The 26,452-nt window shown below is 46.3% G+C and overlaps 1 pseudogene; it reads left to right on the forward strand.

Annotated features, from left to right (window-relative positions):
* The first annotated feature begins 14,415 nt into the window (after window positions 1-14,415).
* On the forward strand, window positions 14,416-14,533 carry LOC126210936 (5S ribosomal RNA; annotated as a pseudogene).
* The last annotated feature ends 11,919 nt before the right edge of the window (window positions 14,534-26,452 follow it).

Below are 26,452 nucleotides of genomic sequence, written 5' to 3' on the forward strand. Positions count from 1 at the left end.
GTGCCTAACAATGAACAATTTCTGTTAAGGCCCATGTCTACTCTAGACAAGCAAGGTTTAGGGTCACAAATGATTTCAACACGGACACAATTTTTAAGCCACAAACAACTCTATTTTCAGTTTTGTTAATAACTTACATTGGCTGATACAGCAAGATGAACCTTCAGTTTAACGCTCCTTACGGTTCGCGTTCATAAGCCAAGAAGAAGAATAGTAATGACAAAAGAGGTCAGAGTTCAAACACAGACTCTCAAGTCCATGGAATAGGCATACGTTGTAGCATAATATATTGTTCCTTGGTAAAACTCGCAAGTTACTCATACAATACTTATCGTAAAGACATGTAATCCATACATTTCACATTCATGTCCACCCAGGAGAAACAGTACAACAGAAACAAATATAATCTATTACATATCGTCTGATCTGTCTCTTTTTCAAACCACAACTCTTAGTCGATGTGTTCAGAATAGCGATATTCGGCAGCCATAAGACGATTCTGTAATCACCCCATACACTCAAAACTTTTCCGACTCTGCAGAAACACACTGTAGTGCTACGTAACGGCCGGCCGGAGTGGCCGTGCGGTTCTGGGCGCTACAGTCTGGAGCCGAGCGACCGCTACGGTCGCAGGTTCGAATCCTGCCTCGGGCATGGATGTGTGTGATGTCCTTAGGTTAGTTAGGTTTAATTAGTCCTAAGTTCTAGGCGACTGATGACCTCAGAAGTTAAGTCGCATAGTGCTCAGAGTCATTTTTTTTAATTTGCTACGTAACGCACGTCGATAAGCACGAGAGGCGTTTGAAAAGTCCGTGCAAAAATAAAAAATACGTACGTGTTTGGGGTAAACCTTTTTTATTTTTCGACAAAGTCTTCATTTAGACTTATACACCTCGTCCAACGCTGTTCTAATTTGTTGATCCCTTCCGAATAATAGGAATTGTCCAAGTCTGCAAAATAGCCACTACTTGCTACAATCGCCTCCTCGTTTGAATAGTCTTTGTCCCGCCACAGCCATTTCTTCAAATTGGGGAACAAACACTAGTCTGAGGGAACCAAGTCTGGAGAATAGGGGGGATGTGAAACCAGATGGAATCCTGTTTCCATTAATTTTGCGACCACAATTGCTGAGGTGTGTGCTGGTGCATTGTCGTGATGGAAAAGGGCTTTTTTGCGGTCCAGTCACCGGCGTTTTTCTTGCAGCTCGGGTTTCAAACGGTCCAATAACGATGAATAATATGCACCTGTAATAGTTTTACCCTTTCCCAGATAGTCGATGAGGATTATTCCTTGCGAATCCCAAAAAACAGTCGCCATAACCTTTCCGGCCGAAGGAATGGTCTTCGCCTATTTTGGTGCAGATTCTCCCTTGGTAACCAATTGTTTAGATTGTTGTTTGGTCTCAGGAGTATAGTAATGTATCGATGTTTCATCCACAGTGACGAAACGACACTTAAAGTCCTGCGGATTCTTCCTGAACAGCTGCAAACCATCCTTGCAACACTTCACACGATTCCGTTTTTGGTCAAGCGAGAGCAATCGCGGAACCCATCTTGCGGATAGCTTTCTCATGTCCAAATGTTTATGCAAAATATTATGTACCCGTTCATTCGAGATGCCCACAGTAGTAGCAATCTCACGCACCTTAACTTTTCTGTCGTCCATCACCACATCATGGATTTTATCAATGATTTCTGGAGTCATAACTTCCACAGGGCGTCCAGAACGTTCAGCATCACTTGTGCCCATATGGACACTCCGAAAACTTTGAAACCGCTTATAAACTGTTCTAATCGAAAGTGCAGAGTCACCGTAATGCTTATCAAGCTTCTCTTTAGTCTCCTGAGGCGTTTTACCTTTCATAAAGTAATGTTTAATCACCACACGAAATTCTTCTTCGTCCATTTTTTTGACAATCACTCGACTTCCTTGATTCACACGTATGCCAAACAGAAAGAAGTAGACCAATATGGCGGAAACTTGGTGTGCATTCTTTCCAAAGATGCTACTAACTAAACATGTCCTCGATAGGCGCCGGTGGTGCCATCTCTCGGACTTTGCACGGACTTTTTAAACGCCCCTCGTAACCTATACAGAATCCTGTTGAGGAACCTCAGCACCGCAGTACCCGCCAGCCCAACGTGCTGACGCACCGAGTCCCTGCTCTATCGCTGATGGCTGTCTCGTTCCCGCCTTTCTGTGTCGTCTCTCCCGCTTTGCAGTTTTATCTCTAACGGACGCGCACGTGTGGATCAGTGCGCAGTTTCTTCCAGCGGACGCCGTTCTGTCCAGATGAAAACAACAACACTGTAGCCTCAGAACAGGAAACCGCGACACGCGATAAAACAGCACGAACGGAAATGCGCGGCTGCGGGATCGCTGCGACACACCTTCTGACCGATAGGTTGCGGTTTCTGCAGCGCCGCAGCTTTCAGAAATCAAAACTTTCCGACACGCGAGAATGCGTCAGTTCGGCGACCACACATATCAGAATACACGCCAGGAATCACGAGGTGTATGCGCAATAGCAAACCGCGCCGCTGACGTCAAAGTGAACCCAACCGGCACTCAGTAGCACGCAATAGGCTATTTTCCTGTGTTAAAAAAAATGGTTTGGACTGCCGCTATTGTGATTGATTATAACACTCAAATAGAATTCTCACAAAATATTTGTTATTTTTTTGTAATTAAAGCTATAAAGCTATTAAATAATCAAGATTTGGTCACGTGATCAAAAACGCGCTGTTATTCACTGATGCTCTGGCAATGTCACAGACTAGGAGTAAGACCAAGATATACGTGTGTTAGAGATGTGTTAACCGGAGTTTTGAGGTTTTTACGTACTTTTTCTACAAACAGTTTAGCTGTTTAGTATGGAAAAACGCAATTGCAATTTTTAAGTAACATTAGAAAAGAATTTTGTGAACGCTGATAGCGGAAACCTTGCAAAAGTTGGGACGCTTATGCTCTTCCATTTACAACGGTGATATGTGCAACGACGGACATTCTTTTCTTTGCTCCTTGCAACATCATTAAATTCGCTCAAAACCAAAGCTTATTTCACGCAATGTTTAGTACTGATTTCTTATACACACACAACAACAAAATTTTTACATCAACTCAGATCCCAGAGCTCCTGAAGACAGACGTTGACCGTGCATATTGTATCACAGAGACAGTCCCTTTGACTGTTCAGATATCTCACTAAACCCGCCCAGCCGGCCGCGGTGGCCGTGCGGTTCTGGCGCTGCAGTCCGGAACCGTGGGACTGCTACGGTCGCAGGTTCGAATCCTGCCTCGGGCATGGGTGTGTGTGATGTCCTTAGGTTAGTTAGGTTTATGTAGTTCTAAGTTCTAGGGGCTAACGTATGGCTCTGAGCACTACGGGACTTAACATCTATGGTCATCAGTCCCCTAGAACTAAGAACTACTTAAACCTAACTAACCTAAGGACAGCACACAACACCCAGTCATCACGAGGCAAAGAAAATCCCTGACCCCGCCGGGAATCGAACCCGGGAACCCGGGCGTGGGAAGCGAGAACACTACCGCACGACCACGAGATGCGGACTAGGGGACTTATGACCTAAGATGTTGAGTCCCATAGCGCTCAGAGCCATTTGAACCATTTGAAACCCGCCCAAAGATGTAAACAACTATACATGTGCAGCGCATATTAGACGGAGGGGGTCACACAGCCGATCAGTTCCAGTCATTCCACCAGGAAGGAGGTACACAGCTCGTGTTGACTGTAGTTCAACCATGCCTAGACGGGCAATACTGCGGTTCGATCGCGTCAGCATTGTTACTTTGTGCGAGGAAGGGCTCTCAACAAGAGAAGTATCCAGGCGTCTCGGAGTGAACAAAAGCGATGTTGTTCGGACATGGAAGAGATACAGAGAGACAGGAACTGTCGATGACATGCCTCGCTCAGACCGCCCAAGGGCTACTACTGCAGTGGCTGACCGCTACCTACGGATTATAACTCGGACAAACCCTTACAGCAACGCCACAATATTGAACAATGCTTTTCGAGCAGCGACAGGACGTCGTGTTACGACTCAAACTGTGCGCAGTAGGCTGCATGCCGCGGAGCTTCATTACCGACGTCCATGACGAGGTCCATCTTTGCAACCACGACACCATGCAGCGCGGTACAAATGGACCCAACAACATGCCGAATGGACCGCTCAGGATTGGCATCACGTTCTCTTCACTGATGAGTGTCGCATATGCTTTCAATCAGACAATCGTCGGAGACGTGTCTGGAGGCAACCCGGTCAGTCTGAACGCCTAGACACACTGTCCAACGAGTGCATTAAGGCGGAGGTTCCCTGCTGTTTTGGGGTGGAATTACATGGGGCCGACGTACGCCGCTGGTGGTCATGGAAGGCGGTGTAACGGCTATACGATACGTGAATGCCATCTCCGATGGATAGTACAACCGTGTCGGCAGCATATTGGCGAAGCGTTCGTCTGCATGGATGACAATTCGCGCCCCCATCGTGCACATCTTGTGAGTGACTTCCTTCAGGATAACGACATCGCCCGACTAGAGTGGCCGGCATGTTCCCCCGACATGAATCCAATCGAACATGCCTGGGATAGATTGAAAAGGGCTGTTTATGGACGACGTAACCCACCAACCACTCTGAAGGATCTACGCCGAATCGCCGTTGAGGAGTGGAACAACCTGGACCAACAGTGCCTTGATGAACTTGTGGATAGTATGCCACGACGAATACAGGCATGCATCAATGCGAGAGGACGTGCTACTGGGTATTAGAGGTACCGGTGTGTGCAGCAATATGGACCATCAGCTCTGAAGGTCTCGCTGTACTGTGGTACAACATACAATGTGTGGTTTTCATGAGCAATAAAATGTTGACCTCTATTCCAATTTTCTGGACAGTTTCCGGAACTCTCGGAACCGAGGTGATGCAAAACTTTTTTCGATGTATGTATAATGATTGCAGCAGATTTGTTTACGAGAGTAGTAACGTAACCAATGCGTCACGTCCGTTGGGGACACAAGTTCAGAACTAAGAGTTATACGGATACAATTCAACCCTGCGACGGGTGAGATAACTCGACGGACAGTGTGGGCGGTGTGAACTCGTCACCCACGGGTGTGCTGCTGGATGGGGCAAGTGTCGTACAACGTGAACTACAACAGACTAAAAACTAACCTTAGAAAACTAGTAACAGTGCGTTGCTTTTCGAAGGGCGGCACATATTTCATTATATCATCACTTAAGAGCCAAACATAAATAAATAAACATCTGCCCAATCAGCGACATTGGTGACAACCAACAAAGCACTTGATAGTTGGGTAGCATTCTAAATACAGGAATTAGAAAACCAATAAGGCTTACGTTGCCCAAAAATTAATTGGCAAACAGTTACTTGGACTAGTTATGCAACAGGAAAGTTATTACAAACTATTTAGAAATGGAACACTGACTCAAATTCAAATGGTTCAAATGGCTCTGAGCACTATGGGACTCAACATCTGAGGTCATAAGTCTCCTAGAACTTAGAACTACTTAAACCTAACTAACCTAAGGACATCACACACACCCATGCCCGAGGCAGGATTCGAACCTGCGACCGTAGCGGTCCCGCGGTTCCAGACTGCAGCGCCAGAACCGCTAGACCACCGCGGCCGGCTGAACACTGACTCCTAACATGTTTTGCAGAAGACACTAGTCATAAGTAACGAATCGGGTAGCATTTACTAACGTAAACCCCACTATTTCGAATAGCTAAGCAACTGAATCTGAGATGTCTGACTTTATTTAGAAGGCCGTAACGGTACATTCTTATTGTAGCAGATTTACCATAGAAAATCTCAGAGTGTAGGTCAATTAACAACTCCACCAAAATGTTTTACAAATAATTAATATGATTGCAGTGCAAAAGGCATTATGATTAAATTAGACTTACCCCACTAAAATGTTTTGCAAATGCTTCACTAAAATGAAAGGCACATTGATTAAGATAGATTTCACTGTATTTAAAAGGAGGAACAACACACAGCTCAGCCCTAACGTGGTCCACGGTAAGCCACTCGAAATGTGCCCATTTAAACAGACAGTTCTGATTAATGTACCTCCACTAGCTCTGGAACACAGACCACGCAATTTCCACACGTTTCCCAAACATTTGCGACTAAGGTCTGTAATGAAACAGAGTTGCTTGCATTAAGGTAACGCTGTGGCCGAGCGGTTCTAGGCGCTTCAGTCCGGAACTGCGCTGCTGCTACGGTCGCAGGTTCGAATTCTGCCTCCGGCATGGATGTATGTGATGTCCTTAGGTTAGTTAGGTTTAGGTAGTTCTAAGTCTATGGGACTGATGACCTCCGATGTTAAGTCCCACAGTGCTTAGAGCCATTTCAACCATTAAGGTAAACTTCATTTTTTTTCTGAGAGAACACCCATAAACAGCAAACACAGCAGACCCTCCGGGAAGGAGAATGTAGTCGCAGCAGTACGACTTAAGCAAAACGAGGCGCAGAAGTCACAGGAAGAGTCTCACCAAAATATTTGATGGATCGGTAGCGAAGTGGCACTCGAAATCTCCACACGCTCGGCACAGCCAAATTTCTGGAGTCCAAAAAAATGGTTCAAATGGCTCTGAGCACCATGGGACTTAACATCTGAGGTCACCAGTCCCCTAGAAATTAGAACTACTTAAACCTAACTAACCAAAGGGACATAACACACATCCATGCCCGAGGCAGGATTCGAACCTGCGACCGTAGCGGTCGCGCTTCTGGAGTCCCATCGCCGCCACAGACAAGGAAAAACACTTCCTTCGCGGGATGAGGTCTGTGCTCTGCAAAAACCCTTTACTATCTGCTCCACACAGCGGAGGTAAACCGACCTCGCGCCCTGCAAGTGCTCCTTCCAATTCGGTCCGTCACTTCTGTCAACCTTCGTGCCAGTCAAACTCCTCGCGTGGTGAACCACCAAAGGTCGTGCCCAGCTATCGCGATCTTGCAATCGATGCGAGCCGGTACGGCTCACAAATGTAGCGTACTGCGTATACATAGTAGACAGTAAGGTTCATGATTGTATGATTACACTATTGCAGAACAATTACTGGAAGCAGTTACTCATGTAAAATACACTCCTGGAAATGGAAAAAAGAACACATTGACACCGGTGTGTCAGACCCACCATACTTGCTCCGGACACTGCGAGAGGGCTGTACAAGCAATGATCACACGCACGGCACAGCGGACACACCAGGAACCGCGGTGTTGGCCGTCGAATGGCGCTAGCTGCGCAGCATTTGTGCACCGCCGCCGTCAGTGTCAGCCAGTTTGCCGTGGCATACGGAGCTCCATCGCAGTCTTCAACACTGGTAGCATGCCGCGACAGCGTGGACGTGAACCGTATGTGCAGTTGACGGACTTTGAGCGAGGGCGTATAGTGGGCATGCGGGAGGCCGGGTGGACGTACCGCCGAATTGCTCAACACGTGGGGCGTGAGGTCTCCACAGTACATCGATGTTGTCGCCAGTGGTCGGCGGAAGGTGCACGTGCCCGTCGACCTGGGACCGGACCGCAGCGACGCACGGATGCACGCCAAGACCGTAGGATCCTACGCAGTGCCGTAGGGGACCGCACCGCCACTTCCCAGCAAATTAGGGACACTGTTGCTCCTGGGGTATCGGCGAGGACCATTCGCAACCGTCTCCATGAAGCTGGGCTACGGTCTCGCACACCGTTAGGCCGTCTTCCGCTCACGCCCCAACATCGTGCAGCCCGCCTCCAGTGGTGTCGCGACAGGCGTGAATGGAGGGACGAATGGAGACGTGTCGTCTTCAGCGATGAGAGTCGCTTCTGCCTTGGTGCCAATGATGGTCGTATGCGTGTTTGGCGCCGTGCAGGTGAGCGCCACAATCAGGACTGCATACGACCGAGGCACACAGAGCCAACACCCGGCATCATGGTGTGGGGAGCGATCTCCTACACTGGCCGTACACCACTGGTGATCGAGGGGACACTGAATAGTGCACGGTACATCCAAACCGTCATCGAACCCATCGTTCTACCATTCCTAGACCGGCAAGGGAACTTGCTGTTCCAACAGGACAATGCACGTCCGCATGTATCCCGTGCCACCCAACGTGGTCTAGAAGGTGTAAGTCAACTACCATGGCCAGCAAGATCTCCGGATCTGTCCCCCATTGAGCATGTTTGGGACTGGATGAAGCGTCGTCTCACGCGGTCTGCACGTCCAGCACGAACGCTGGTCCAACTGAGGCGCCAGGTGGAAATGGCATGGCAAGCCGTTCCACAGGACTACATCCAGCATCTCTACGATCGTCTCCATGGGAGAATAGCAGCCTGCATTGCTGCGAAAGGTGGATATACACTGTACTAGTGCCGACATTGTGCATGCTCTGTTGCCTGTGTCTATGTGCCTGTGGTTCTGTCAGTGTGATCATGTGATGTATCTGACCCCAGGAATTTGTCAATAAAGTTTCCCCTTCCTGGGACAATGAATTCACGGTGTTCTTATTTCAATTTCCAGGAGTTTATGTAGGAGTATACGTACGGATCGACTTAAAGTGGACAACACATACGAGGGGAGTTTGAAAAATCGGTGCAGAGTCCAAGAGATGGCACCACCGGCGCGTATAGATGTCATGTTTAGGTAGTAGCATCTTTGGAAAGAACGCACACCGAGTTTGAGCCATATTGGTCTATTTCTTTGTGTTTGGCATTCGTGTGAATCAAGGAAGTCGAGTGATTGACAAAAAGTGGACGAAAAAGAATTTCGTGTGGTGATTAGATAAAACGCCTCAGGACCCTAAGAGAAGCTTGATAAACATTACGACGAAACTACACCTTCGATTAGAACCGTTTATAAGTGGTTTCAAAATTTTCGGAGAGGCCATATGGGCACAAGTGATGCTGAACGTTCTGGACGCCCTGTGGAGGTTACGACTCCAAATATCATTGATAAATTCCATGATACGGTGATGGATAACAGAAGAGTTAAGATGTGTGAGACTGCCAGTGCTGTGGTCATCTCGAATGAACGGGTACATAATATTTTGCATAAACATCCGGACATGAGAAAGCTATCCGCAAGGTGGGTTGCGCGATTGCTCACGCTTGACCAAAAACGGAATCGTGTGAAGTCTAGCAAGGATGGTTTGCAGCTGTTCAGGAAGAATCCGCAGGACTTTAAGCGTCGTTTCGTCACTGTGGATAAAACATGGATATATTACTATAGTCCTCAGACCAAACAACAATCTAAACAATGGGTTACCAAGGGAGAATCTGCACCAAAAAAGGCGAAGACCACTCCTTCGGACGGAAAAGTTATGGCGACTGTCTTTTGGGATTCGCAAGGGACAATCCTCATCGACTAGCTGGAAAAGGGTAAAACTATTACAGGTGCATATTATTCATCGTTATTGGACCGTTTGAAACCCGAGCTGCAAGAAAAACATTGGTGACTGGACCGCAAAAAAATCATTTTCCATCACGACAATGTACCAGCACACACCTCAGCAGTTGTGGTCGCAAAATTAATGGAAATAGGATTCCAACCCGTTCCACATCCCCCCTGTTCTCCAGACTTGGCCCCCTCGGACTACTATTTGTTCCCCAATTTGAAGAAATGGCTGGCAGGACAAAGATTTTATTCAAACGAGGATGTGATCGCAGCAACTAATAGCTGTTTTGCAGACTTCGACAATTCGTATTATTTGAAAGGGATCAACAGCGTTGGACAAAGTGTATAAGTCTAAAAGAAGACTATGTCGAAAAATGAAAAAGGTTTACCCCAAACACGCAAGTAGTTTTTATTTTGGCACAGACTAATCGCACGGACTAATCGCAGGAAACTCAGATGCCAGACTGAGTTTCATTGGAAGAATCCTCGAGAAGTGTAGTCTACCCACGAAGGAGGAGGAAACTTAAAAAAGCCTCCTTCGACCAATATTTGAATATTAATTGTCAGTGTGGGAGCCGTACCATGTTGGATCGATACGGGAAGAAGAGGAAATCCACAGAAGAGCAGCGCGTTTCGTTACAGGCTTATTTAGTAAATGCGAAAGCATCACTGAGAAGGTTAGCCAGTGGCAGACGCTGCAAGAGAGGCGTTCTGCACCGTGGTGTGCAGGCTGTATTCCTCAAATGAACAGCTTAGGGAAAGAAGCGGCGACACTTTCTGCAGGACCTGCCCATCATTGTCCAGGACAATGCTCGCGCGCATTCGGCGTAAATTGTGGCTGATTGGTTCGAGAAATGGGTTGGGATGTGCCGTACCACCTACTAAACTCCCCAGACTGTGACCTCAACTTGATTCCTGAATTGGAGGAAGCACTTCACGGCAAGCGCTTCAAAACTGTCACAGCGATTCGTCGGACAGTAGACCGCTCTACTCGAACTGTCAACAAAACTGGCCCTGCTAATGGTATCCTACGACTCCCGCATCGGTAACAACGGGTTATACGCGATACTGGTGACTATTTTGTGCGATAGTGAAACTTTGAAAAATGTATCTCCACTTATGCTCATACATTAAGGATAATTGCAGTATGTGGTGCCACACAAAGTGGCACTACACAAAACTGGCGCTAACAGCATAGGCACATGGGGAACACACACAACACAGATCTGTAAGTCCACGGTGTTGGTGATAAGTTGAGAAAACCGTCCCGAAACACATGTGCTACAAAATGTCACAGTTTCCTGGGCATGTACCCCGACATCAATAAGGGATATGATCACCATGCACACGTACATAGGCCGCACAACGGGTTGGCACACTCTGGATCAGGTGGTCGAGCAGTTGCTGGGGTATAGCCCCCCATTCTTGCACCAGAGCCTGTCGGAGCTCCTGCAGTGTCGTAGGGGTTTGAAGACGTGCAGCGATACGTCGACCATCCCAGACGTGCTCGATGAGGTTAGGTCTGGAGAAGAGGCAGGCCACTCCATTCGCCTGATATCTTCTGTTTTAAGGTACTCCTCCACGATGGCAGATCGGCGGGGCCGTGCGTTATCATCCATCAGGAGGAAGGTGGGACCCACTGCACCCCTGTAAAGGCGGACATACTGGTGCAAAATGACGTCCCGATACACTTGACCTGTTACAGTTCCTCTATCAAAGACATGCAGGGGAGTACGTGCACCAATCCTAATCCCACCCCACACCATCAAACCACGACCTCCATACGGGTCCCTTTGAAGGACATTAAGGGGTTGGTATCTGGTTCCTGGTTCACGCCAGATGAAAACCTGGCGAGAACCACTGTTCAGACTATGCCTGGACTCGTCCGTGAACATAACCTGGGACCACTGTTCCAATGACCATGTACTGTGTTCTTGACACCAGGCTTTACGGGCTGTCCTGTGACCAGGGGCGAGTGGAATGCACCTTGCAAGTCTCCGGGCGAATAAATCATGTCTGTTCAGTCGTCTGTAGACTGTGTGTCTGGAGACAACTGTTCCAGTGGCTGTAAGGTCCCGAGCAAGGCTACCTGCAGTACTCCGTGGTCGTCTGCGGGCAATGATGATGAGATATCGGTCTTCTTGTGGTGTTGTACACTGTGGACGTCCCGTACTGTAGCGCCTGGCCACGTTTCCTGTCTGCTGGAATCGTTGCCATAATCTTGAGATCACACTTTGTGGCATTCGGAGGGCCCGTGCCACGACCTGCTGTGTTTGACCAGCCTCCAGTCGCTCTTCTACTCCTCATAACGTCATCAATATGTGTTCTTTGAGCTATTTTCACTACTAGCACGTCTGAAAACGTCTGCACACTTACTCGCTGCACCGTACTCTGACATGCACCAACACACCTCTGCGTATGTGTACTGCTGCCAGCGCCACCGTGCGACGACCACAGGTCAAATGCACCGCATGGTCATACCCCGAGGTGATTTAAACCCGCAAATCGCCCACCAGAGCGTTGTTTCACCATGTATCCGCATTTTCCTTAATTTATCAGCATGAGTGTACTTTGTATAACTTTCAAATAAATAGTTGCCACTATTATAGCTCGAACACTCTTAGAGGTAGAATAATATGGGTGGAGAGAGACCGGAAGTATGCTAAAGTGACTATGAAGTATCTTGTATGCAGCAGATGCGTAGACATGAAATGATTGATACAAAACAGGAAAAGATGGTGGACAACATGAAGGTAGTTGAGCTACTGACGACTTACAAAATGACTATGGCTTTTGATTTTTGGACGAGTAACAATGAAATGAACGGATGGCATTGTTGGCCGGGAAGCAAAGGGGCAAATGGGGAGTTCGGCCGCCGTATTACAAGTCCTTTTTAGTTGACGCAACTTCGGCGACTTGCTGATCAATGATGATGAAGGATACAACACCCAACACCCAGTCCCCTGCCGGGAATCGAACCCGGGCCCCTTGCGTGGTAGGCGATAACGCTACCGCTACGCTACGGAGGCGGACGGACGACTAACAGAATTAGGTCGATTAGACGTAGCGTACTTAAAAGGAATTGTGTTGTAGTTTTGCGGTCGCTCGGAGCCTTTCTGGGCACTGCAGCGCAATACAAGCCGCGCGCTGTTTCATGCTGGAAGGCGACTGGACTGACGATTTGTCAACGAGTGCAACTTTGTATGGCTGCCGGTAACGCAACCTCAATCGCAATCGCAGGCTGCGTCCGGCGCACACGTGTTAGCCGCGATATGACGTCCATGTATAAATGGTAACTAGCCGCTTCCAAGTACCATCACACTTCCCGTGACGTTGGCGGCAGGTACAGGGCTTCCCCCCCCCCCTCACCCCTCCCGCCCCATCTGTTTCCTCGTCCTAATAGTTCTTCCAGCTAGTAGACTCCCCTCACGTTCAAACAACATTAGCTCACCCTCTCAGAAAAACCGCAGTATATGATTGTCAAAGGGCCACCGGTCAACACACTGTCAACCCGCCCGTTAATACCAGATTTCGAAAGGAAACCCGTATTTCTGATTGAGGCTGCTCTCTAGTTGTCCTCGCCATGTTTGCTACGCGCCGTTCTTGTTCCACCGCCAACGCGAATTACCTACCAGGTCTTCCAACCGAAACATTACGGATGTCACACACGAAGAAAACTAAAAGTTGAATAATTGAAACAAAGATGGAAGGAGGCAAAATTTCAGTGGCTGGGGAAAAAAATCATAAGGTTCAATTTTGGGTACACTCCTTTTCCAATACAGTATGTTCCAAATTCAGTGCTCGAAATGAGAGGTACGATAACGGAGATGACAACAAATATACATGGTTAAACAATCAAGTGTCAGAAATGTGTATTAAGTGAGAATGTAGTAAACCGAAACTGACAGGTATGGTAATGGAGACAATAACAAACACATTTCACTAAGAAGGCAAGTATCGGAAATGCATGTTGTATGGTTCAAACGGCTCTGAGCACTATGGGACTTAACACCTTAGGACTACTTAAACCTAACTAACCTAAGGACATCACACACACCCATGCCCGAGGCAGGATTCGAACGTGCGCGGTTATGGACTGAAGCGCCTAGAACCGCTCGGCCACAGTGGCTGGCTATTTCGGAAAACCAGATCAAAATAATTACAGTAGTTCCTGAGATTTCTGACAGATTACGAATGTAATGTAAATTTGTAATGGCAAAAAACATTTCCTTATGTGACGTAATTACAATTTAATGGTTTTCTGATTTTTTACCCTTCTTTGTACTACGAAACCTCGATTTTTGTCAAATTTCATGAGTCTAGGTCAAAGGGTAGTATCCTACAGGTTTAGCGAGTATCAAAATATGTCACATAAAAGGCCGTATGTTTTGACTGCACTGACGCAGAAGCTTATACTTTCTACACCGCCAAGGGACCGCAGTCCTAAGTTTGTGCCATAAATTTCAACTCGATACTGATACCCTTTCCTGAGAAGAAGGGATCATAACACACGGACAGACAGACAAACAGATCTTCGTACGTCCATATTTAAACTGGATGAAGGTGGGACACAACTGGTATAATTTTTATTAAAAATGAAATTCCTTCAGCTGTACTAAGATTTTTTATTTACTTCGCTACTAGTTTCGGCGTTGCGTCAACGCCATCTTCAGGCCTTTGCTGAAATCAGTTGTGTGTGGCTCGGTCTAGAAGTCCGCGGTGAGATCAACACGTGCTCCACATGAACGGCGGGCAGCAACTAGTAACAAAGACAAACAGTTGGATAACAAATTATAAAAAAAAAAATTCGGTGTGATATAATCACAGATTAACAATTTTCGGATTTTTTCTCTTTACTTGTACTTTGAAACTTCGTTGCCTAATTTCATGGTTCTAGGTCATAGCGAAGTATGCTCTAAGTTTTGATGAGTGAGTTTGCGAGTGTTAAAATTTATTACATAAATGGCAGTATCTTTTGATTGCACTGACTTAGAAGCTAGCCAACGGCCTTGTCGCAATGGTAACACCGGTTCCCGTCAGATCACCGAAGTTAAGCACTGTCGGGCTGGGCTGGCACTTGGATGGGTGACCATCCGATCTGCCGAGCGCTGTTGGCAAGCGGGCTGCATTCATCCCTCGCGAGGCAAAATGCCGAGCCACTTGATTGAGGAGTAGCGGCTTCGGTCTCGTAAATTGACACAGGGCCGGGAGAGCGGTGTGCTGACCACATGCCCCTCCATATCCCCATCCAGTGACGCCTGTGGGTTGAGGATGAAACGGAGGTCGGTCGGTGTCGTTGGGCCTTCGTGGCCTGTTCGGGCGCAGCTTTAGTTTTAGATATAGAAGCTAAAGTTTGTACACTTCCAAGGCACAGTAGACCCTAGTATGTGCCAGAGAAAAGGGGTTCTTAACAGTCAGGAGGACAAACAAACAACAAAGTGATACTGTAGATACGGGTTCCGTTCCTACCGAGTGAGATACGTTGTGACGGGACATCCTTCTCTAGCACTACTCTTCCTCAACAGTAGTTGTCGATACCAGTATTAATTTTTCGAATTTCGAACAGGTCAGTATTATCTCAGTTGCTGTTTTGGCACACTTAAAATTTAATTTATCAACTACACAATACTGTACTGGTTACTATATTTATTTCTGGATTCATTTATGAAATAATAATCGAAAGTATAATGTAACAGAAACTAGCAGAAATTTGTTAAGAAAAATTGTAAACCCTTTGGAATATTGATATTTCCGCAGAGTGTGAGAGTCGTAAGCATGCCCCTGATGTGATCGGACGTATTTTTGTATTGTATGCCAACAATGTGATTCCGACTTTGTTAATGTGATAAATCAAAGGACTATATGATACACTAAAATGTGAGAAAATACATTTACGTAAAAACAAAAATTCTGCAATAACTATCTTCAAATTTATTTAGATCAATCCAACCGTGAAGACGTGAAATGTGACATTTTCAGCTTCAAGAATCAGACCCCTAGACAAGAAGAACTGGAGCCAACTCTACATGACAAGCTAAGTAAACTATAAAGTTTATTATAATCTTCGCTCCTCTCATATCTTCGTAAAAGACTAATGTGGACAATAGATGGAAGTAGCATGGAGGGGGGAGATTTCAAAGTGATCCTAAAAAAGAAAAAAAATATAGTTTTTGTGTAGCTGCATAAGAAAGTCAGAGAAGTAATATGTTCATTATTAATGAAAAATACACGAAACAGTTGTAATTTCTAAAAATTAACTATCTTACAATAATAAATATATTTGTTTATCTTTGTACCCGACGATGGCATGACACCCGAAAACAGTTTTGTAAAACAATAAACACTGTAGAATATTAAAATAGTTTCGCGTGTTCTTTTTCCATTGTAGCAACAACCGGCGGAAGAGTTAATTGATGCGATAACGGGTGCGTTAGTGTCAAAAGTAATCATGTACACATATCCTGTAAACTGATTTCCCACTGTTTCGATAAATAAATCGTTCAAATGATCTACAGAACATTAAGTCACCTAAAGCAGGGTATCAAAAAGGTACATATTTATTAACATTGATCTGGTTTGCATGGAGATCGGCAACACTTGTCAAGAGATTTAGAGATGTGTTCATATAAAAAAAATGGTAGAAAAACAGCTGACATTTAATGCCACCGCAATCGTCATTTTGAACAACTGCCCTGGAGTGGTAGCCCAGTGGACCATCATTGAGTCTGACAACATGCTCACGCCTAAACCTCAAACATTTTTCATTTACGGATACAAGGAGCGACCAAACTATGTTTCATCCCTGCATACCTGTATGGAATAATTAACGTGTAACTGTCTGCGATAATAACGCAACAGATCCCTCTTCCTGTCACACTGACGCTCGTAACTACTACGTAAATATTATCAGCGTCATAAAGTGTGGATTAGGTCTTACAAGGAAGACCAAACGCCTATCGCATTTTTGAATTCGGAACAGAAACACCAATCATTTGACAATATTCTGCTGCGATAGTCACTCAAGCCATCACGCATTACCCTCTTGACAGCCAAACGCGTTTCATTCGTTATCTATCTACAGCCCTGCCCTATGTTTTACATCTACACTACTGGGCATTAAAATTGCTACACCAAAAAGAAATGCAGATGATAAACGGGTACGCATTGGACAAATATATTATACTAGAACTGACGTATGATTACATTTTCGCGCAATTTGGGTGTATGTTGTTGTTGTTGTGGTCTTCAGTCCTGAGACTTGTTTGATGCAGCTCTCCATGCTACTCTATCCTGTGCAAGCTTCTTCATCTCCCGGTACCTACTGCAGCCTACATCCTTCTGAATCTGCTTAGTGTATTCATCTCTTGGCCTCCCTCTACGATTTTTACCCTCCACGCTGTCCTCCAATACTAAATTGGTGATCCCTTGATGCCTCAGAACATATCCTGCCAAATGATCCTTTCTTCTAGTCAAGTTGTGCCACAAGCTCCTCTTCTCCCCAATTCCATTCAATACCTCCTCATTAGTTATGTGATCTACCCATCTAATCTTCAGCATTTTTCTGTAGCACCACATTTCGATAGTTTCTATTCTCTTCTTGTCTGAACTATTTATCGTCCATGTTTCACTTCCATACATGGCTACACTCCATACAAATACTTTCAGAAACGACTTCCTGACAAATCTATACTCGATGTTAACAAATTTTTCTTCTTCAGAAACGATTTGCTTGCCATTGCCAGTCTACATTTTATATCCTCTCTACTCCGACCATCATCAGTTATTTTGCTCCCCAAATAGCAAAACTCCTTTACTACTTTAAGTGTCTCATTTCCTAATCTAATTCCCTCAGCATCACCCGACTTAATTCGACTACATTCCATTGTCCTCGTTTTGCTTTTGTTGATGTTCATCTTATACCCTCTACATTTTATATCCTCTCTACTCCGACCATCATCAGTTATTTTGCTCCCCAAATAGCAAAACTCCTTTACTACTATAAGTGTCTCATTTCCTAATCTAATTCCCTCAGCATCACCCGACTTAATTCGACTACATTCCATTGTCCTCGTTTTGCTTTTGTTGATGTTCATCTTATACCCTCCTTTCAAGACACTGTCCATTCCGTTCAACTGCTCTTCCAAGTTCTTTGCTGTCTCTGACAGCATTACAAATTCATCGGCGAACCACAAAGTTTTTATTTCTTCTCCGTGGATTTTAATACCTACTCCGAACTTTGCTTTTGTTTCCTTTACTGCTTGCTCAATATACAGATTGAATAACATCGGGGAGAGGCTACAACCCTGTCTCACTCCCTTCCCAACCGCTGCTTCCCTTTCGTGTCCCTCGACTCTTATAACTGCCATCTGCTTTCTGTACAAATTGTAAATAGCCTTTCGCTCCCTGTATTTTACCCCTGCCACCTTCAGAATTTGAAAGAGTGTATTCAAGTCAACATTGTCAAAAGCTTTAACTCCGAGTCTACAAATCCTAGAAATGTAGGTTTACCTTTCCTTAATCTTTCTTATAAGATAAGTCGTAGGGTCAGTATTGCCTCACGTGTTCCAACATTTCTACGGAATCCAAACTGATCTTCCCCGAGGTCGGCTTCTATCAGTTTTTCCATTCGTCTGTAAGGAATTCGTGTTAGTATTTTGCAGCTGTGACTCATTAAACTGATAGTTCGGTATTTTTCACATCTGTCAACACCCGCTTTCTTTGGTATTGGGATTATTATATTCTTCTTGAAGTCTGAGGATATTTCGCCTGTCTCATACATCTTGCTCACCAGATGGTAGAGTTTTGTCAGGACTGCTCTTCCAAGGCCGTCAGTACTTCTAATGGAATGTTGTCTACTCCTGGGGCCTTGTTTCGACTCAGGTCTTTCAGTGCTCTGTCAAACTCTTCACGCAGTATCATATCTCCCATTTCATCTTCATCTACATCCGCTTCCATTTCCATAATATTGTCCTCAAGTACATCGCTCTTGTATAGACCCTCTATATACTCCTTCCAACTTTCTGCTTTCCCTTCTTTGCTTAGAACTGGGTTTCCATCGGAGCTCTTAATATTTATGCAAGTGGTTCTCCTTTCTCCAACGGTCTCTTTAATTTTCCTGTAGGCAGTATCTATCTTACCCCTAGTGAGATAAGCCTCTAAATCCTTACATTTGTCCTCTAGCCATGCCTGCTTAGCCATTTTGCACTTCCTGTCGATCTCATTTTTGAGACGTTTGTATTCCTCTTTGCCTGCTTCATTTACTGCATTTTTATATTTTCTCCTTTCATCAATTAAATTCAATATTTCTTCTGTTACCGAAGGGTTTCTAATAGCCCTCGTCTTTTTACCTACTTGATCCTCTGCTGCCTTCACTATTTCATCCCTCAAAGCTACCCATTCTTCTTCTACTGTATTTCTTTCCCCCATTCCTGTCAATTGTTCTCTTAAGCTCTCCCTGAAACTCTGTACAACCTCTGGTTCTTTTAGTTTATCCAGTTCCCATCTCCTTAAATTCCCACCTTTTTGCAGTTCCTTCTGTTTTAATCTACAGTTCATCAACAACAGATCGTGGTCAGAGTCCACATCTGCCCCTGGAAATCTCTTACAATTTAAAACCTAGTCACAAATGACTATTAAATTTTCGTCTCCCTTCACTACCTGAATAATTTATTTTATCTCATCATACATTTCATCAATTTCTTCATCATCTGCAGAGCTAGTTGGCATATAAACTTGTACTACTGTAGTAGGCGTGGGCTTCGTGTCTATCTTGGCCACAATAATGCATTCACTATGCTGTTTGTAGTAGCTTACCTGCACTCCTATTTTTTTATTCATTATTAAACCTACTCCTGCATTACCCCTATTTGATTTTGTATTTATAAACCTGTATTCACCAGGCCAGAGGTCTTGTTCCTCCTGCCACCGAACTTCACTAATTCCCACTATATCTAACTTTAACCTAACCATTTCCCTTTTTAAATTTTCTAATCTACCTGCCCGATTAAGGGATCTGACATTCCACGCTACGATCCGTAGAACGACAGTTTTCTTTCTCTTGATAACGACGTCCTCTTGAGTAGTCCCTGCCTAGAGATCTGAATGGGGGACTATTTTACCTCCGGAATATTTTACCCAAGAGGACGCCATCATCACTTAATCATACAGTAAAGCTGCATGCCCACGGTAAAAATTACGGCTGTAGTTTCCCCTTGCTTTCAGCCGTTCGCAGTACCAGAACAGCAATGCCATTTTGGTTAGTATTACAAGGCCAGATCAGTCAATCATCCAGACTGTTGCCCCTGCAACTACTGAAAAGGCTGCTGCCCCTCTTCAGGAACCACACATTTGTCTGGCCTCTCAACAGATACCCCTCCGTTGTGGTTGCACCTATGGTACGACTATCTGTATCGTTGAGGCACGCAAGCCTCCCCACCAACGGCAAGGTCCATGGTTCATGGGGGGTTGGGTGCATAGATCCTGAGAAATCAGTACCCACAACAACCACCTTGATACGCCTGGGCATTGAGTCAAACAGAACTTGGATGGCGTGTACAGGTACAGCTGCCCACGCAGCTTCAACACGACACCACATTTCATCAAGAGTAGTGACTGGTGTATTTTGACGAGCCAGTTGCTCGGCCACCATTGACCAGACGTTTTCAGTTGGTGAGAGATCTGGAGAAAGTGCTGGCCAGGGCAGCAGTCGAACATTTTCTGTATCCAGAAAGGTCCGTAAAGGACCTGCAACATGCGGTCGTGCATTATGCTGCTGAAATGTAGGGTTTCGCAGGGATCGAATAAAGAGTAGAGCCACAGGTCGTAACACATCTTAAATGAAACGTCCACTGTTCAAAGTGCCATCAATGCGAACAAGAGGTGACCGAGACGTGTAACCAGTGGCACCCCATACCATCACGCCGGGTGATACGCCAGTATGGCGATGACGAATACACGCTTCCAATGTGCGTTCAGCGCGATGTCGCCAAACACGGATGCGACTATCATGGACTACACCATCACAGGCGCTCCTGTCTGTGATGCAGCGTCAACGGTAACCGCAGCCAAGGTCTCCGAGCTGATAGTCCATGCTGCTGCAAACGTCGTCGAACTGTTCGTGCAGGTGGTTGTTTCCTTGCAAACGTCCCCATCTGTTGACTCAGGGATCGAGACGTGGCTGCACGATCCGTTACAGCCATGCGGATAAGATTCCTGTCATCTCGACTACTAGTGATACGAGGCCGTTGGGATCCAGCACCGCGTTCCGTATTACCCTCCTGAACCCACCGATTCCATATTCTGCTGACAGTCATTGGATCTCGACCAACGCGAGCAGCAATTTCGCGATACAATAAACCGCAATCGCTATAGGCTACAATCCGACCTTTATCAAAGTCGGAAACGTGATGGTACGCATTTCTCCTCCTTACACGAGGCATCACAACAACGTTTCACCAGGCAACGCCGGTCAACTGCTGTTTGTGTATGAGAAATCGTTTGGAAACTTTTCTCATGTCAGCACGTTGTAGGTGTCGCCACCGACGCCAAACTTGTGTGAATGCTCTGAAAAGCTAATCATTTGCATATCATAGCATCTTCTTCCTGTCGGTTAAGTTTCGCGTCTGTAGCAAGTCATCTTCGTGGTGTAGCAATTTGAATGGCCAGTAGTGTATTATGCTGCAGTCTCCCTTTTTGTGAAGTGTCTTTACAGTGACTGTATACCATGGTGGTTTCCTCTCATTATGAACTATTCTACTGGGTGGATATCCATCCAGTGCATGGTCAACTATTCTTTTGAACTTGAGCCATAAGTTCTCATGCTCCTGTCCTGTTCTGAAAGTTTCAAGTTCCTCATTGAGATATGACACTACACAAATCACAAAAGGTCAATAAAGATGAAGTCATTCAGTGGCCAGATCTATTGCTTTCATGATCAGTGGGTATCAAGAGCAGCCACAAAAACTTATCTTCCAGCTTTAGGTAAATACTTATTCAAGCACTGCAAATGGTTCAAATGGCTCTGAGCACTATGGGACTTAACTTCTGAGGTCATCAGTTGTCTAAAACTTAGAACTACTTAAACCTAACTAACCTAAGGACATCACACACATCCATGCCCAAGGCAGGATTCGAACCTGCGACCGTAGCAGTCGCGCAGTTCCAGACTGTAGCGCCTAGAACCGCTCGGCCACTCTGGCCGGCCCAAGCACTGCAGTCATATATCCACGTACGTCCTCCAAGTGTCTGCTGCATTAAATGACAAATATGTTTCGGGTTTTTCAGGTACTTACGAACCATGCTTTCAACGTTCGGTTGTTTTCTCACAAATATCTTGCTTAAGACCGTTTTCCTGCCTACAGCACTTGTTGTTTTAGTAAAATTCAACATTTCTCTGGAAACAACGAAAGATATAGTGCCCAAATACACTCAACTGTCACATATAATATCCGTGCCAAACAGCCGAAAGGTATGGCCGGCCGGTGTGGCCGAGCGGTTCTAGGCGTTACAGTCTGGAGCCGCGCGACAGCTATGGTCGCAGGTTCGAATCCTGCCTTGGGCATGGCTCTGTGTGATGTCCTTAGGTTTAAGTAGTTTTAAGTTCTAGGGCACTGATGACCTCAGCAGTTAAGTCCCATAGTGCTCAGAGCCATTTGAACCATTTTTTAGAAAGGTATGATTTCAATATGATTAATTTCTTCTTTTTGTGAGTAATTTTTTAAAAAACGACTACAGATCATTTTGGCGATTGATAACGGATCTATGGTACACTGTATTTACCAAGTTATCCATTTCACTGATGAATTTCAGTTTACCCTTATTTGCAGGACATAGGGGCCTCTTATTGTAATAACCGCTCACTGTTCTCGCTTATTAATCACTACTTTCCCTTCGTAATTCCATTTTAAAAAGCTTCCAGGTTTTCCGCAACTGCTGCGTATATATATATATATATATATATATGTCACCCCAACGTTACCGCTGGATATATTTCGTAAACCACATCAAATACTGACGAACCGATTCCACAGACCGAACGTGAGGAGAGGGGCTAGTGTAATTGTTTAATACAAACCATACAAAAATGCACAGAAGTATGTTTTTTAACACAAACCTATGTTTTTTTTTTAAATGGAACCACGTTAGTTTTGTTAGCACATCTGAACATATAAACAAATACGTAATCAGTGCCGTTTGTTGCATTGTAAAATGTTAATTACATCCGGAGATATTGTAACCTAAATTTGACTCTTGAAACCTCCGACGTTCAGTTGCGTGTTGTAACAAACACGGAGCACGGTCGGCGAACAGCATCTGCAGGGACATGTTTACGATGAGCCGGCCGCGGTGGTCTAGCGGTTCTAGGCGCGCAGTCCGGAACCGCGCGACTGCTACGGTCGCAGGTTCGAATCCTGCCTCGGGCATGGATGTGTGTGATGTCGTTAGGTTAGTTAGGTTTAAGTAGTTCTAAGTTCTAGGGGACTGATGACCACAGATGTTTAGTGCTCAGAGCCATTTGAACCATTTGTTTACGATGACGACCGTGTTTACGAGTAGTGCACTGTTGTGGTTTGGTCTAGCTGTCGCAGTGTCCGCATGTAGCGCTTGATGCTATTGTTATTCTGCATTCGTCTCCGCATGCAGACCAACTGTAGTACACCGTGTTACCAGACGTCTGTGATAGTGTAGTGTTGTAGGAACTGTGACCATGGTGTATTCGAACCATGAAAAGGCTGCGATGATACTCATCTATGACGAGTGTCGACGAAATGCAGCTGAAGCCTGTAGGGTGTATGCAGAACGGTACCCGGACAGAGAGCATCCATCGTGCCGCACATTGCAAAACATCTACCGCCAACTGTATGCAACAGGTATGGTCGTAGCACGCAAACGGGTCCGTAACAGGCCCGTCACAGGAGAAGCGGGTGCAGTTGGTGTGTTAGCTGCTGTTGCCGTGAACCCACACATGAGTACACGGGACATTGCGGGAGCCGGTGGACTGAGTCAAAGTAGTGTCATGCGCATACTGCATCGTCACCGCTTTCACCCGTTTCATGTGTCGCTACATCAGCAATTACATGGTGATGACTTTAATCATCGAGTGCAATTCTGTCAATGGGCATTAACAGAGAATGCGTTGCAGTTCTACCTGTTTACCGATGAAGCGGGTTTCACAAACCACGGGGCAGTGAATCTACGGAACATGCATTACTGGTCCGTGGACAATCCTCGCTGGCTCAGACAGGTAGAGCGACAGCGACCGTGGACTGTAAATGTATGGTGCGGAATCATTGGCGACCACCTCATTGGTCCTCACTTCATTGCAGGGGCCCAAACAGCTGCAACATACATCGCGTTTTTACAGAATGATCTGCCAACGTTGCTCGAAAATGTCCCACTGAAAACGCGTCAGCCGGCCGAAGTGTCCGAGCGGTTAAAGGCGCTACAGTCTGGAACCGCACGACTGCTACGGTCGCAGGTTCGAATCCTGCCTCGGGCATGGATGTGTGTGATGTCCTTAGGTTAGTTAGGTTTAAGTAGTTCTAAGTTCTAGGGGACTTATGACCACAGCAGTTGAGTCCCATAGTGCTCAGAGCCATTTTTTTGAAAACGCGTCGACGTATGTGGTATCAGCATGATGGTGCACCTGCACATTCCGCAATTAACACTAGGCTGACCCTTGACAGGATGTTCGACGGGCGTTTCATAGGACGTGGAGGACGCATAAATTGGCCAGCCCGTTCTCCTGATCTTACACCTCTGGACTTCTTTCTGTGGGGTACGTTAAAGGAGAATGTGTACCGTGATGCGCCTACAACCCCAGAGGATATGAAACAACGTATTGTGGCAGCCTGCGGCGACATTACATCAGATGTACTGCGGCGTGTACGACATTCATTACGCCAGAGATTGCAATTGTGTGCAGCAAATGATGGCCACCACATTGAACATCTATTGGCCTGACATGTCGGGATACACTCTATTCCACTCCGTAATTGAAAACGGAAACCACGTGTGTACGTGTACCTCACCCCTCATGGTAATGTACATGCGCGTCAGTGAAAAAGACCAATAAAAAGGTGTTAGCATGTTGTGTCTAGACAAGACAGCCTAGACACAATGAGAGGAAGCCGAAAGGCACGCGCTTATACTCACGCAGGCTGGCGTGAGGTCTGAAACAGGATACGTAATGAATGCTATAAAGAAAAGTACGTAGCTTCTGGAATACTTAACTTTAATCCACATTTGTAGAACATCTCTCTTGATGATACATTAATACAATCTCAATATCAATTGAATACGGCGCCTTGCTAGGTCGTAGCAAATGTAGCTGAAGGCTATGCTAACTATCGTCTCGGCAAATGAGAGCGTATTTGTCAGTGTGGCTTCGCTAGCAAAGTCTGCTGTACAGCTGGGGCGAGTGCCAGGACGTCTCTCTAGACCTGCCATGTGGTGGCGCTAGGTCTGCAATTACTGATAGTGGCGACACGCGGGTCCGACGTATACTAACGGACCGCGGCCGATTTAAAAGCTACCACCTAGCAAGTGTGGTGTCTGGCGGTGACACCACATTCCTCCCCCGCAAATCGGCGAACGGTTGTGTTATAAGGCTTCCGCCCGCCGTGGGGAGGACCCCATGTTGACGTATGCGATGAGGCGGGGAGCCTAACAACAGGCGAGGCTGTGCCACCCGCACCCTGCCATTCGGTCCGAGGGGAGATAGGAAACGCCTGAAAACCTAATCCAGGGTGCACGCCAACATGCGGTGTATGCGCCCGTAAAGAGACAGGAGGGGCCGAAGATTCGACCTCCATCGCGTCGGGGTACCCGACGGGCGAAGACGACATCTGGTCCGGAGCGGGCAAGAGTTCCATGTCGGAGGACAGCTGGTCACGGGAAGCGATCGGCGGCGCGTGACCCAGGGAGGCACCCGGCGGCTGCAGCGACGCCTCTACTGCGGGCGTCGCCGGCGGGAGAACAGGCGGCGGCGGCGGCGGCGGCGGCGGCGGCGGCGGCGCGTCGCCATGGGGCAAAATGGAAGGCATCGTCGGTAACACCTGGGGCTGAGGCGAGCCAGTAGATGGGTCCCCAGGGCGCTGACCGGACGGCACCGTCGCTGAAAGCAGACGGGGAGCGGCAGAACCCGTGCGACGACAGAGGCGCAACTGATTGAGATGCCGACGCACCTCACCAGAGGCCCCCAAAACCAGATACATAGCGCGGCCGAGGCAGCGAAGAATGCGCCCTGCGAGCCAACGCCGTGAACCTCGATAGTTGCGATAGTATACAACGTCGCCTGGAGCAAAAGCAGGTGGCTGCCGCTGCACAGGAACCTGATGCGGCGGATGTAGCAAAGACATCAAGGTTCGGTGAGGACGACCGTGTAGCAACTCAGCCGGCGAGCGACCATCTCGGGGCTGAGAGCGATACGAAGACAAAAAGAGCAACAACGCGTCCTCCCGAGACACCACATAGCATGTGGACGTAATGTTCTGTTCCAGTCTCTTCTGTACCTAAGGTCCATCACCGTTCCCTTTGGATCCCTACGTAATTCGGTGCTCTCCGATACACACGATCGAACAGCGGAGGAGTGGTACTCAAGCGTCAGCTTTAGGTTACAATATCTCCGGATGTAATTAACATTTTACAATGCAACAAACGACTCTGATTACGTATTTGTTTATATGTTCAGATGTGCTAACAAAACTAACGGGGTTCCATTTAAAAAAACGTAGGTTTGTGTTAAAAAACATACTTCCGTGCATTTTTCTATGGTTTGTATTAACCAGTTACACTAGCCCCTCTCCTCACGTTCGGTCTGTGGAATCGGTTCGTCAGTATTTGATGTGGTTTACGAAATATATCCAGCGGTAACGTTAGGTGACTCACCCTGTATATATAGAGCGGTCGGACACAGTCTGAAAAGCTTTTAAGGATGTTGCAGGAGAGGTTGAGCTCAGAAATAATGGTTAAGAAAAAAAATTCGATACACTGCGCCGTTTTCGAGTTATTTAGCGTTGAAATTAGTCAGGTCATTG

Source organism: Schistocerca nitens, chromosome 10 (genome assembly GCF_023898315.1).
Source record: "Schistocerca nitens isolate TAMUIC-IGC-003100 chromosome 10, iqSchNite1.1, whole genome shotgun sequence".
Lineage (NCBI taxonomy): Eukaryota > Metazoa > Arthropoda > Insecta > Orthoptera > Acrididae > Schistocerca > Schistocerca nitens.